Source organism: Manis pentadactyla, chromosome 2 (genome assembly GCF_030020395.1).
Source record: "Manis pentadactyla isolate mManPen7 chromosome 2, mManPen7.hap1, whole genome shotgun sequence".
Lineage (NCBI taxonomy): Eukaryota > Metazoa > Chordata > Mammalia > Pholidota > Manidae > Manis > Manis pentadactyla.
The window spans coordinates 211274288-211286915 of NC_080020.1; the positions used below are offsets into that span (position 1 = coordinate 211274288).

A 12628-nucleotide genomic window follows, 5' to 3' on the forward strand; every position below is an offset into this window, starting at 1 on the left:
AGTGTGGCCATGCTGGAGGGAGCCACCCAAGGGGACTGCTGGGAGGGGCACTGTAACCCCAACGGAGGGAAAGACAGTGTTAATGTCCCGGGAACAAATAGCCTCAGGTCAGCTTGCTCCACTGTGACCCATGAGAAATACTCTCCTTCCTCCTCTGTCCGAGCCTGACCTCTACCCCCACAGGGAAGTTGGGAGCAGAGCTCTCTGTTGTGCCTTTGTGACAGCCTGAGAGTTGAGACCAAGGGTCCCTTTCCTGAGCTTAAGCCCTGAATGTGGGGGAGGGGGCCTTACCATGATGTGCTCCTGCATCACCGCGGGAGCACAGAGCACATTTCTGGGTGACTGAGCGGCTTGTGGCTAGCTGCCCTCTCCGCTGGCATCCCTGTTTCCAATGCATCCTAGCTGGAGGGCCCTCCCTCGGTGCAGCCACTTGTCCTAAACTTTGAGCTCTTGACAAAGATTAACTGGCCCCCGCACTTGCCCTGTGTTCATGCTCCTGAGAGATGGTGTATTTCCAGGGGTTTTCCTCGCAGCATGACGTTCTTAAGGGGAGGTGTTTTCCACCTTGGCTAGTGGCAGGCACACGCCTTGGCCCACGCGGGCTATTTAGGAATGGAGCATAACACTGCAGCTGGCCAAACCCCTCTGCTTCTCCCCTTCCCTCTCCTTTCTGGGGCAAGTCACTTAGCTCCCTGGAGCCTCAGTCTTTCCATGTGCAACACAGGCATGAGTAATCATACCTCTCCTGCTGGGCAGTTGTGAGGATAGAAAGAGGTAAAAACACTTGGAGGAGAGCAGACTGGCCCCTTCCAGGCCTTTGACCTGCGGTAAACGGGACATTCCACCAGGAGTACAGGTGTGAGCTTTCCAAAACATTGGGCGGGAAGATGCAAGAATGAGCCAAACTCTTAATGAGGTGTGGGCTGTGGTCACCTGGCAGCACACGGATCAGTGTGGTCTTAAACCAGGTGAGACCAGTTCCAATTATTGTATTTTGACACTAATGACAAAATGACCAATCAGCATGTCTCAGCTTCGCACACACGTCATTTCCCCCAGCACACTAGGCTAGGGAGGAGGGCTGGCTCCCCGCCTCCTGTGGCTAAGGGCCACGATGAGATTGGGGGAAAGGGCCCATCAGGCCCACCCTAGCTTTCACCGAAAGGCTGAAAGGAGCCAGTCCCTCACTTTGGTTTCATGCTGTTTAATCATGCCTGAAAATGGAAACAACTGACATTCTTTAAGCAATTTGCCAGGCAGTTAACCTTTCATTGTGTAATGTAACTAAACCTACCATGCCTATGTTACAATCATACCCATTTTACAGATGAGAAAACAGGCTTGGGAGGGGGGATGCAGTCAGGAGCGCTGTGAAATCCACTGCAGCGTTCCATGCAGGCCCTGCTGCTTTGCTGCTCTGTGGTCTGGGCGCCTTGCTTACATCTGTGAACTCCCACTTTCTCATCTGTGAAATGGGGATGTGACGGCTCTTGCCTTTGCCATGAGGAAGATGGTATCAGAAAACACAGGGAAACCCCTGAACTGGGCACCTGGCAGGGGCACTTCTGCTCTCACCCAGTGAACGAGGAGCAACTTAAAACCGGGCCTACCGAGGCCAAAGTTTGAGCTCTTTCAGTGGGGTAGTGCTGGCTCTTAATTTTTTACTTTACACACTTAAGTTGGCTGCTAGCTCTGGAAAGCTTGCGTACACACTCACACACACACAGACACACACACACACACACACACACTCACACATCTCTCTACCTTCTTACTCCCCTCCATCCCAGTCTCTGAATGCAAGGGAAAGGAGGAGGCCCAGCTCACAGCGACCAAGAACAGCCACTTCAGGGCCAGGGGCATCAGGAGGGAGGGGGGAAATCACCACTGCCAGTCACCCCAGGGCGGAGTCGTCCTCCACACCCGCTGGGGGGCCCTGAGTGTCACTTAAAGACTGGAGGAAGGACTTTTTGGTTGGACCCTGTGCGGGATGTATGTACAACAAAATGTATGGATGGGGTATTGCCCCCTTTCGCCAACCCACTTGGACAGTCATGGGCCCCAGGAAAAACTGAGTAGAAGTGTGCTATGCCCTTTTGGAGTGGGCCAAGGGCTTCTCGCAAGGACCTTATGCACGTCACGGGGCCTTTGGGATTGGTGGCATTGGTCCCACAGTACCGGAGGCTCTGGACCGGGTCTAGGTTCTCCTGGAGCTACTCTAGTCCAGCAACAGCCATCCTCCCCTGGCACCCCCACCCTGCCCCTGGGCTGGGGGGTAGGAGTGCCACCTTCCTGGGGGATGTGGTTGAGGTTGAGCTGCTGGTAATTTGTGGAGCTCAGCTGACGAGGGCACTGGCTTGCAGGAGCTCAGTGCTCATTTCCTCGGGTTCTCTCCTTCCTCAACCACTAGCACCCCGAGCTCCCTAAGGGCTGGGTGCCTCAGGGTTGCAGTTGGAAAGCCCTGGCCGGCTGCGCATCGATGAATCCTCTGCTCTGGCAGCTTGTGAGCTCCTCTCCCAGGCAAATTTCTCTCTGTCTCAGCCTAAGTTTGCTCATTTACAGAAGGAGGACAGTAAGACCCACTGCTGGTGGTGTAATGTTAATGAGAACCCATGGAAAACAGCACAGCCTCTCAGTAGATGTCAATTCTTTGCTATTTTAAGATTTTCCCAGCCTCTGTACAAAATTTTGTAAGTTTAATGGCCAAACATGTTTATACTGTGTAGTTGTAGACACGGTTGGAAATCCTTTTCCTGGGCTGCAAGTCACCAGTTTCTCTAAGTATTGGCTATTACCGACTCATATCTGCTACCTGGTATCTGGGGAACTGCCCTCTGCTGAAACAGAAGCCACCTCACCTGGGAGGCAACTACATTACAACAACACCTTGTAATGCTGCCAGTGGTTAATAGCACTGTATTGCATATTTGAAAGTTGCTAAAAGAGTCATTATCTAACAGTTCTGTAGGTCAGAGGCATGGGTGCAGAGTTTCACACGGTCAAAAATCAAAGGTGTTGGCTGGGCTGCATTCCTTTCTGGAGGTTCTGGGGATGAACCTACTTGCAAGTTCATTCAAGTTGTTGGTTGCACTCACTTCCTTGTGGTGGTGGTACGACTGAGGTCATGTTTCCCTGCTGGCTGTCAGCTGGGGTCCTGTCTTGGCTCCTAGAAGCCACCCACATTCTTTCTTATGCTTTCTATGTGGCCCCCTCTAGTTTTGGGGGTTGAGTCCCTCTCATGCTTTGAATCTCTCTGAATTCCTCTGCTGTCACATCTCTTCCAACCCCAGCAAGTGGAGAAAGTTCTCTGCTTTTAAGGGCTAGTGTGATTAGATGGCCCCCCTGCCCCCATAATCCAGGATAAGCTCCCTATTTTCAGGTCTGTAACCTAAATTACATCTTCCAAGTCCCTTTTGTCATGCCAGGGAACATGTTTACATGCGCCAGGGAGGACAGAGTGGACACCTTTGGAGAGCCATTATCCTGCCTCCCACTATGGTAGAATTTACACATGCTGAGCCATGCCTGAGGGCTTTTCAGGGGGTGGCGGGGGCCGCATGGAAAGAACAAACCATGGAGGCCGACCACATGCCAGGAGCAGTGAGAATAGCCTCTCTTGGGGTGTAAGCCAGCCAGTTTCTTCCAGATGATGAGCTATGTGTGCAAGCTCTTGGAGAGAGTAAGACCATCTGAACGGGAGTAAGGCAGCCACAGAGCCCCGACCTGGGAGGTGTGGAAAATGCACTGCCACTCACCTCAGCGAAATTGCTGTTGGAGCATCTCTATGCTTCCTGTGTGTGCTTTTTCCTCAGTGTTTAACAGTGCAGAGGCTGGGCACCTTTAATAAATAACTTTTATTTAATATTATGTATTTGTTGCACAAAGTTAATCAGAAGTCAGAAGATGAATGTAACACCTAACACCCAGACAGAACAACTATAGATGCTCTGGCTTTGTAAGATGCCTTTAAAACTTAGCAATATATCCACTCAGCTTCCCGTGTCTATTAATATTCTTCCTCGATGTTATTTTTAATGGATACGTAGTTCTCTATTGTATGGATGGCGCTATGGTTTATTTAACGAATCCCCCAATGTTGACATTTGGCTTGCTCCCAAGTGGTTTAGCTGTCATAAACAACCCTGACATGGATACAACAAGGGCTTTTTTGATGGACTTGTTGAACAGGATGTCATCCAACTCTGAGCCGCAGTGCGGAGGGGGCCCGTGGACAGTCACAACTGTTAGAGTGAATGGCCCCTCCCGAATTTCTTCATCTGGGCCTCTTGGTGGCACCCGTGTGTGTTATTAGTTGCTAACTTTGTCCAGTTGCTCCCGAGGGCTCCAGGTGGGGTCTCCTGAGGTACAAAGAAAAGGTGTTGGTGCTGTGGCACAAGAGGGGGCGTCAGGGCAGCAGCTAGGGGCTGTGCCCCAATCCTGACCCATTTAATCTCTGCAAGTGGTCTCTAGAAGCTGCATTTTCAGGAATCAACGTAGGCACATCTATTGTTCTAGATCAAGGCTTCTTGTGTATAATACTTAGCCCCGTGGAACACCATGAAGGTTCTTATAAGTCACTCACTGATCCTCCTTTAATTTTTGCATTTTAAACAACCCTGGAGTGGATACTGATACAGGTGGTCCACAGATATGAATTGGTCAAGAATATTCTAGAAAAAGAATGGGATCACTCTAGGCCAGGTTCTGTGTTCACGGGCTACTCTGAGAGCATTTCCAGGATTGGAGTGAGCCTTTATGAGTTCTGGGTGGGTCGGTGGGCTTCATGCAGTCAGAGACGGGGAAGGCAATGAGGAAGGGCCCAAACAAGGTAGGCTCTGTGTCAGAGAAACATTTCAGTTGAGCCTTGAGTTGTGGCAGCTTAAAGAGAACTAAAGGCCTCTCTTAGAGGAGTGGGACTGAGGGATACGCATCTTAGAGGCCAAAGCCAGAGATGCAGTGTGAGGGGGAGGAGACCACAGAGAAGGGTGGCAGGGCAGAGGAGATGTGATAATGTGAAAGAAATGCACATACACCCAGCGTGCTCATGGTGTGCCAAGGGCTCTCCCCACCTCCCTTCCTGTTCACCATGATGCTCTGGGCTGAGTACATTCCCTCTTACATGTGGGAAGATGGTGGCTCACAAAAGTTAACCAACTGTCATTCAAAATAAGTACGGAAGTCAGGATTTCATCCCAGGACCACATAGTTCCAGAGCTCAGACAACCACACATGTAATTATAACTTTGCAAACAGTTGTAAGAACTAAAAAGGAAAACTAGGCTCTGTAAGAAAGAAAGCAGGGACTGTTAATGTAGACTGGAACATCAGGAAAGGCCTCTGTAGGTATATGAGATTTAGCTGGGACTTGAAGGGTGGTTAGGAAATAGCCAAGCTTAGGTGTAGGGAAGAATGTTCCAGAACTGTGCATCCAAAGGAACTTTGCAATGATGGGAGTGTGATACATCTGTGCTGTGCAATGAGCCATGAGGCACATGTGACTATGGGGCACTGGAAATGTGTCCACTGTGACTTGAGGAACTAAATTTTGAAATCAATTACAATTAATTTAGATGTATATATGTAAAAAGCCATGTGTGGCTAGTGGCCATTGAATCAGCACAGCTCTAGAAAAAAGGGAAAGTTGATGCAAAGGACCTAAGCTCAAGAACGGTTTGACAGCTTCCAGGAGCCTGAAGTGTTGGGGTACAAGGAGGAAAGAGAAGCAGGGTTCAGAGTGTGCAGGCACATGCAGGAGGCACGAGGGGTTTTCAGTGTTACTGCCGTTTTGTTGAAGGTTTTTGAGAAGAGAAGTAACTTGATCAATTTTATGTTTTAAGAAGATCACTCTGCACTGTGGCAAAAGGGTCATAAGGGGTGAAAGTGAGAGAAGGGAAAACGAGGAGGAGGAGATGGTGGCAGTTCAGCCCAGAGTGGAAACTGTGGGAATGATGAGTAGTTGGATTTGTGGTATTTTCAGGTAGAACACACGGTGTTAAAGAGATAGAGTCCAGCTCCTTAGACCTGTGTTGTCTAGTATGGTAACCACTAGCCTCTTGTGGTTACTTAAATTTAAATTAATTAAAATTAAATGAAATACAAAATGTTGCTTGCCTGTGCTAGGTACATTTCAAGGGCTTTATGGCCACATGGAGCTACTGGATGCCACTATTTCGCCACATAGGGTCAGTGAGCATTTCCATCATTAGAGAGACTTCTACTGGCATCGCTAAGATCACTTGGATCCAGAAGAGATCAAGAGGTCATCAAGTCCAACACCCTCATTTTAGAGATGATGTCCCGCAGGATGCTCAGCTGATGTTGCTAGAGTGACATCTGCACCAGCCTCTCAGCTGGCAGCCTCCCGCACCCACGTGCTCTGTAAGCATCATCGGTGGAAACACCAGCTTTCCAGAGAGCTTTGCTTCCAGAGCAGGGGCAGCATAGTTCTCACTTTCCCCAAGCTTTTGTCCGCATGGTGTGGATGGGAGCAGAAGAAAAGAGCAGCAGGATGGCGTGATGACCCCATTTGACAGAAAGTTAAACTGAGCAGCTGGCAGTGACTGAGTAAGCAAAGGTGCCCAGAAGGCTCAGGTCCTATTCTGACCTTATACCTTTGAGTAATTCCAAAACTGCCAGGAGAAGGAAGGGTGAGATAAAAACAACAAAAGGGGGAGAAGGGAACCCCCCTTATTATTTCCCATTATTATTTCCAGCCAGCATGGCCCAGCACCAGAGCTCAAGGGTTGTGTCTTCAGTCTTTCTGCAGAAAAGAACACCCTGCCTTCTGAACACCACACACCACACAGACAGCCCCAGTGTGTCATTCAGTCCCATCTTCTCACAGCCTCTCCAAAGGCACACCAAAGATGTGGGTGCCAAAGAAGTACAACCAGCTCATATTTTACGCACAAGTCTAGACCCCAAGTAGGCCTTGTTTCCAGAGAAGCGAAAAGAGAAACAAAACAGAAAAGAAAACCCTGAGTTAGCAGAACTTCCTGGTGGCCTGGCAGTTCTGGGAACAGTGAAGTGAGTTCCCAGGAAGTAGGCGAAAACGAAAAGAAAAAGCCTTTTTTTTTGTACCTCTGAGCCTCTGGTTATGGGGGGCTTCACTTCAGTTGAGTCAGATGGAGGATGGGAAGGGGAAGCTGCCCAAGGGGCAGGCCTGGGGTGGAGGCAAATGCACAGGGAGGACAGCAGACCTCCAAGGGTATGTGACCCCTTACGCCCCTGGCTGGCTAGACTTGGGATAGACTTCACTGTGGACAGTGGCAGTGGTTTCTCCCCACCTCCCCTCCCCCAGCTCAGGCTGCTTGGGGGCCCAGCCCATGGGAGACCACCACATTCTGCCACCATGGACACAGGGTGTCCGGACAGCCTTCCAGCAGTGCCTGTTGCTCCGTGCCGCCTTGGAGTGCCAAAAGATGACCCATGACTGTGGTGTCCTTATATGCCATCACCCTCGGTCAGTGCTTGGGTGCCCATCTCTCATGAGGGCTTCATTAACACTTGAACAAGGCAAAGACAGCTACTGTGAGTTGAGCACTGCCTGTGCACTGGGCTCTGTGCTGGGTGCTTCCCGTGCATTAGCTCAACCAAACATCACAGTGCCCTCTAAGACTATGTTATCCCCACTTTACCAATGAAGAAGACAAGGCTCAGAGAAATTACAGTAACCATATGATCCAGCAATGACCCTCTTTAATATTACTCAAATATTTGAGGACTTATGTCCACACAGAACCCTTCACATTGTCATTTATAGCAGCTTTATTTATAATTGCCAAAACTTGGAAGCAGAAGCAACCAAGATGTCCTTCAGTAGGTGGATGGATAAATTGTGGCACATCCAGACAATGGAGTATTTTTCAGTGCTAAAAAGACATGAGTTATTGTGAAAAGACATGGTAGAAACTTAAATGCATATTACTAAGTGGAAGAAGCCAATCTGATAAGACTACATATTGTGTAATTCCAACTACATGACATTCTGGAAAAGGCAAAACAATGGAGACAATACAAAGATCAGTGGCTGCCAGGCATTAGGGAGAGGGGGAAATGAATGGTCAGAGCACAGAGGATTCTAGGGCAATGAAACTATCATCTTGGTACTATAATGGTGCATACATGTCATTTATACATTTATCAAAACCCATAGGATGTGCAACACCAAGAGTCAACCCTAATGTGAACTATGGACTCGGGATGATGCTAATGTGTCAGTGTAGGTTCATTGATTGTGCCTAATGCACTGTTCTGTTGGGGGAGGCTATGGGCAGGGGGTGGAGTAGACGGGACTCTGTAACTTCCGTCTAACTTTGCTGTGAACCTAACTGTTCTAAATAATAAAGTCCATATTTAAAAAAAGTTTCAGTGCCTGTCCAAGGTCCCAGCTCTAGTGAACAGTGGAACTGGGTTCTGTAATTCCAAATACTGTGTTCTTCATCTTCACTCCATCCCATGTCCCTGTAGTCTTTCCTACCTCACAAATACTTTTGTTTTTAATCTCCTGCTGGTTGTGGACGAAGCTTGCAACAGGAGCAGAGAGGCCATTCGGAACCACTGGGAGTGTCAGAACTCCCTTCTCTCTGTTCCTCTAAAGGGAAGGCTGACACTGCTTCTCCTTCCCTACAAGCTGAGAACTTGCCTGACTTAAATCTTGACCATGTGTGGGGCTACCCCTCCTTTTGGACCCCTTTCTTCCCTTCACTTCTGGGCCACACCCCCTTCCCTGTTCTCTCCTATGAAAGATGGAGGGTGCAGCCAATGTCTGTCTGTCTGTCATTTGGCACCTCTCTTTCTTGACCAAAGTCCACACTCTGGCCCACTGATTTCACTGCTCTATGAAGGGGCAACATGTGAGTTAGTAAAGTGTTGAGCAAACAGCCACCCTGTTGTATGAAACAACTCAAAACTTAAGGAAATAACCTTAGGGCTACCAATGTGGAGTTGAGCAGGTTGTGCACTGCCCAAGGGTACCTGTGGAAAGGGTGAGTGGTGAGTGAGGTCTGGAGAGAGACCTTGTTATCTTCACCAAGCTAGATCCCCTCAGCCCAGGGGCTCATCTCTATGAACACAGAAGTACCAAGTGACCTCAAGAGCAGTAATGATCACTGTTCTTAATCAGCATCCTTGTTATTTTTATTCCTAGGTACTACTTGATGCAGCATGGAAAGAGGCTGAGCTTGGCAGTCAAGGCCCTGGGTTTAATCTGACTTCTCCAATTACAAGAGGTAAAAAGCTTTGTTAAGTCTCTTGGCCTCAATATACCCATCCCCAAATGCTTCAAATACGTATTTTCATTAATGCTCATTTTTTAAAAGTGGAAAAAGAATTGTAAGGAAGGCAAAGCATGGGTGACCATTCCTATTTAACAGAGAAAAAGTTAAGTGGTTTTCTCATGGCCACCCAGTGAGTAAGTGGGAGGGAAAGGATGGAACCTGGGTTTTCCCTGTTGGTTCCAGTGTCTGTGCACACACCTGGGGCGTCACCCCTCCATACATGGATATGATATTCACAGCACTCTGACGTCATTACCTGAGTCTCAGAAGGCATCAGATGAGGAAGACAGTGGATATCTTTAGGGCGGGTCATTACTAATGTGCGGTTTATCCAGCACTGGGGGATGAGTGTCCAGAATTAGCCACAAATACAGTGAACACAATTCATTGGCCATTAGCTAAGTGATACTTTTTTTTTGCATAGCCCTTTGCCGTTTAAATGCATTTCCAAATATAATATTTGAAGACCTCATTTGATCCCCATGACTCAGGGAGTAGGCGAGGCAGTTCCAAGGGCTGGTGGGGCTGTGCAGGGGAGTGGGCAGGCCTGCTGAAGCTCACCCTGCCCGAGGGCCAGAAGCTCAGGGTAAACTCAGGCTTCCACGGCCGCCTTTGTGGGCTGTGTGCTCCCAACCCTCTTCCAAGTCTCATTCCCCCCAACACACAGCCCAGCAGTGGGGTATATACTTGGATGTCAGCCTGCTCCCTAGGATACAAACTTTCCTTTGCACCTCAGCCTGTCTCCAGGGACAGCTCCACCCTCCTCAAACCCAGGCCTCTCCTTGGGGTGCTGAAGAGGCAGGGAAGGGCCTGGCAGTCAGAGTTGTGGAGGAGCCATTAGGGAAGAAAATGCATCAACATTCCCTGTTGGTGACAACAGTCAGCTTTTCTGTTTTCTATTTCATGTGACTTTTCAGCTACAAGGACAAACACATAGACCTTAGGGTTCTTTCTACGCAAGAAATAACAGGCCTCCTGTATCATTTTCTTCTAGGGCCTTCCAGGCTCCAGAGACACTTCTGATTCTGGCTTTCCTTACCATAGCCCCTCAGAGCTGAGGCGCCGGGCCCCAGCTGGAGACTGCCGCCCCACCTCAACCCCTCTTCTAGGGGCTGCATTTGTCGGCCCAGGGCCCGCGGCCCCACCCTCAGGCTCTGGCGAGGAAGATGGCCTTCCATGGCTCCAGGTATTTTTAATCATGGAGTGTTTATGGATCTGGAATGGCGCGGGGCTCAGTGGGGGCTCTGCAGCTACTTTTTTCTTTTTCTGGGACAGTCAGCTAGGCGGGAATTCCAGGCTGTGTGTATTTATGGAAGGCCATGGCAGTCCTGAGAGAGGAGTGATATGCTGACCTGCATTCTGGTGAGCTCCTGGGAGCCTACAGACTTCTCCCTCCCCTCTTCTGAGCCTGGTGCCCCAAACCCAGGACACTGTCCGGGGAAGATGACTGAGCTGGGCAAGGAAGAGGGGAACTTGGCAGCAGAGCCTCTCAAAGGCCTGGCTTCTAATCTGGCTTGTCACCCACCTCTGCCCCTGCCCCGTCTGCAGGTACTTGCAGAACGTCTCTTGTGGGCAGGCTGTGCTTTCTTCAACCTGGGGAATTTGCTAATCTCTGGATTCACTTCGGGAGGGAACTGAGAGAGAGATGGCAACAGGGCCCCTGGTGCATGGGAGCACCCAGACACAAAGCGAATGATTATTCCTGGCTGACATCAGCAGCCCACTGCTGACTGTGTGAGCTGCTTTCCTTCCAGCCCCACCTGTGGCTCTGGCAGCCCCCAAAGGAATAGCGATGAGTAGCTGCATGGGTCTTAGATGCTGGTCGGCACGTGGCTGACCACCACCTCCCCACTGTTCTCAGGCCTTCTAGGTATTATCAGTCTGGGTACAACCAAGATCTTTTACCCACTAATCCCGCTGTTGCAGACAGGTGTGAAAAGAACAGATAGCAGACATCATGGGGTGCTGATTTAATTACTACTCTTCAGAGCAGTCAGTTTGGGTCTGGAAAGCTCCTAAAGGCAGGTCTATCTGTGAAACAAGAGCAGACATTGTGAGTTTTAAATAGGCGGCTGACAGCCCACGGTTGACAGTGATGTCAGGCCCACCAGCTGGGCGGACTCCCCCCCTGCCGGGCTCGCTGTTCTTCCTCTCCTCAGGCGCGGGCCTCTGTGTGAGGATGAGCCCAGGGCTGGTGAGGAGGCTGCGGCCTGGACGGGTAGGACGAGGCAGGGAATCCCCCGTCAGAGGGGGCTGAGCCACGCGTTCCAGTGCCCAAAAGTTGTGGGTCCTTCCCATTTATCCACTCAACAAACATTTATTAAGCACCTTCTGCTTGCCAAACACTACTCTTCCCTGGGGCCACAATGGTGAATGGTGAACCTCAAGGTGACTGCTCAGACACCCTGTCTTCGCAAAACCTTGTTCTCCGGTGCACCTCCACTGGTGCCTGAATATGGCCAGGAGCTCACGGAGCAGGAGAAGGCTGTATGCCACAGAGTCTTCTTCAGCACCGCACAGAGTTTGGGGTGCCCCAGACCTGAGCTGACTCCAGTGTTGGTCCTGGAGGAACCCATTGAAGAAATTTGTCCTCAAGCAAATCTTGGCTGCCTCAGAGGAACCCATATGGCCTTTCGTGTGTGTGTGTGTGTGTGTGTGTGTGTGTGTGGTGTCCATGCATTAGCGTAATTCCATTTGTGTTTAAGCTAGAGGGAGTGCCTCGTTCCATTTGTGTTTTGTTTTAATCCTAAATTGGGATTATTTTATTTGTCTTGATTAAATTCAAAGCCTTGCTTTTGTTTTCTTTTTATAATGCTAGTATAACTTTATTAAAAATATTTTTATTGAGATATAATTGACACATAGCATTATATTAGTTCAGGTATGCAACATACTGTTTCAATATATGCACATATCGAGAAACTAGAGCACAATATGTCTCAACACCCATCACCACACATAGCTACAAATCTATTTTTTTGGCCCAGATGGCCATTTCTGACATCATGTGTTTCATTGGGGAAGGACAAGCCTTTTTTTATCTGTACGGACTGGCTATTATTCCAGATATTTTCAGGAGTATGGGAGGAAAATCATGGGCAACTGAGGCCATTTCTCAGGGCGTTTGCGTCGAATGAACTGAGAGGAGTAGTGGCCCATCCACGTGTATTTGAGCTATTCTGAGACTGCAGATCAAGTTCAAGGCCTTTGTCTTGGCTCTGGGGCCACCATGCTCCCACACACACCACCAATCCACCTCAGCTTCCATCTAAGCAAGTGTCAGAGAGCCACACCATCTCCCCATGGCCTGTTCTGAGCATGCTTGACTTCCTTCAGCCCTGATGGCATTG

The 12628-nt window shown here is 49.4% G+C and overlaps 1 long non-coding RNA gene across 1 annotated transcript; it reads left to right on the forward strand.

Annotated features, from left to right (window-relative positions):
• The first annotated feature begins 7085 nt into the window (after window positions 1-7085).
• LOC118921659 (uncharacterized) lies at window positions 7086-12070 on the forward strand. Its single transcript, XR_008995891.1, has 3 exons — window positions 7086-7207; window positions 9149-9230; window positions 10273-12070. It is a non-coding gene; the product is annotated as an uncharacterized LOC118921659 (long non-coding RNA).
• Window positions 12071-12628: the final 558 nt, after the last annotated feature.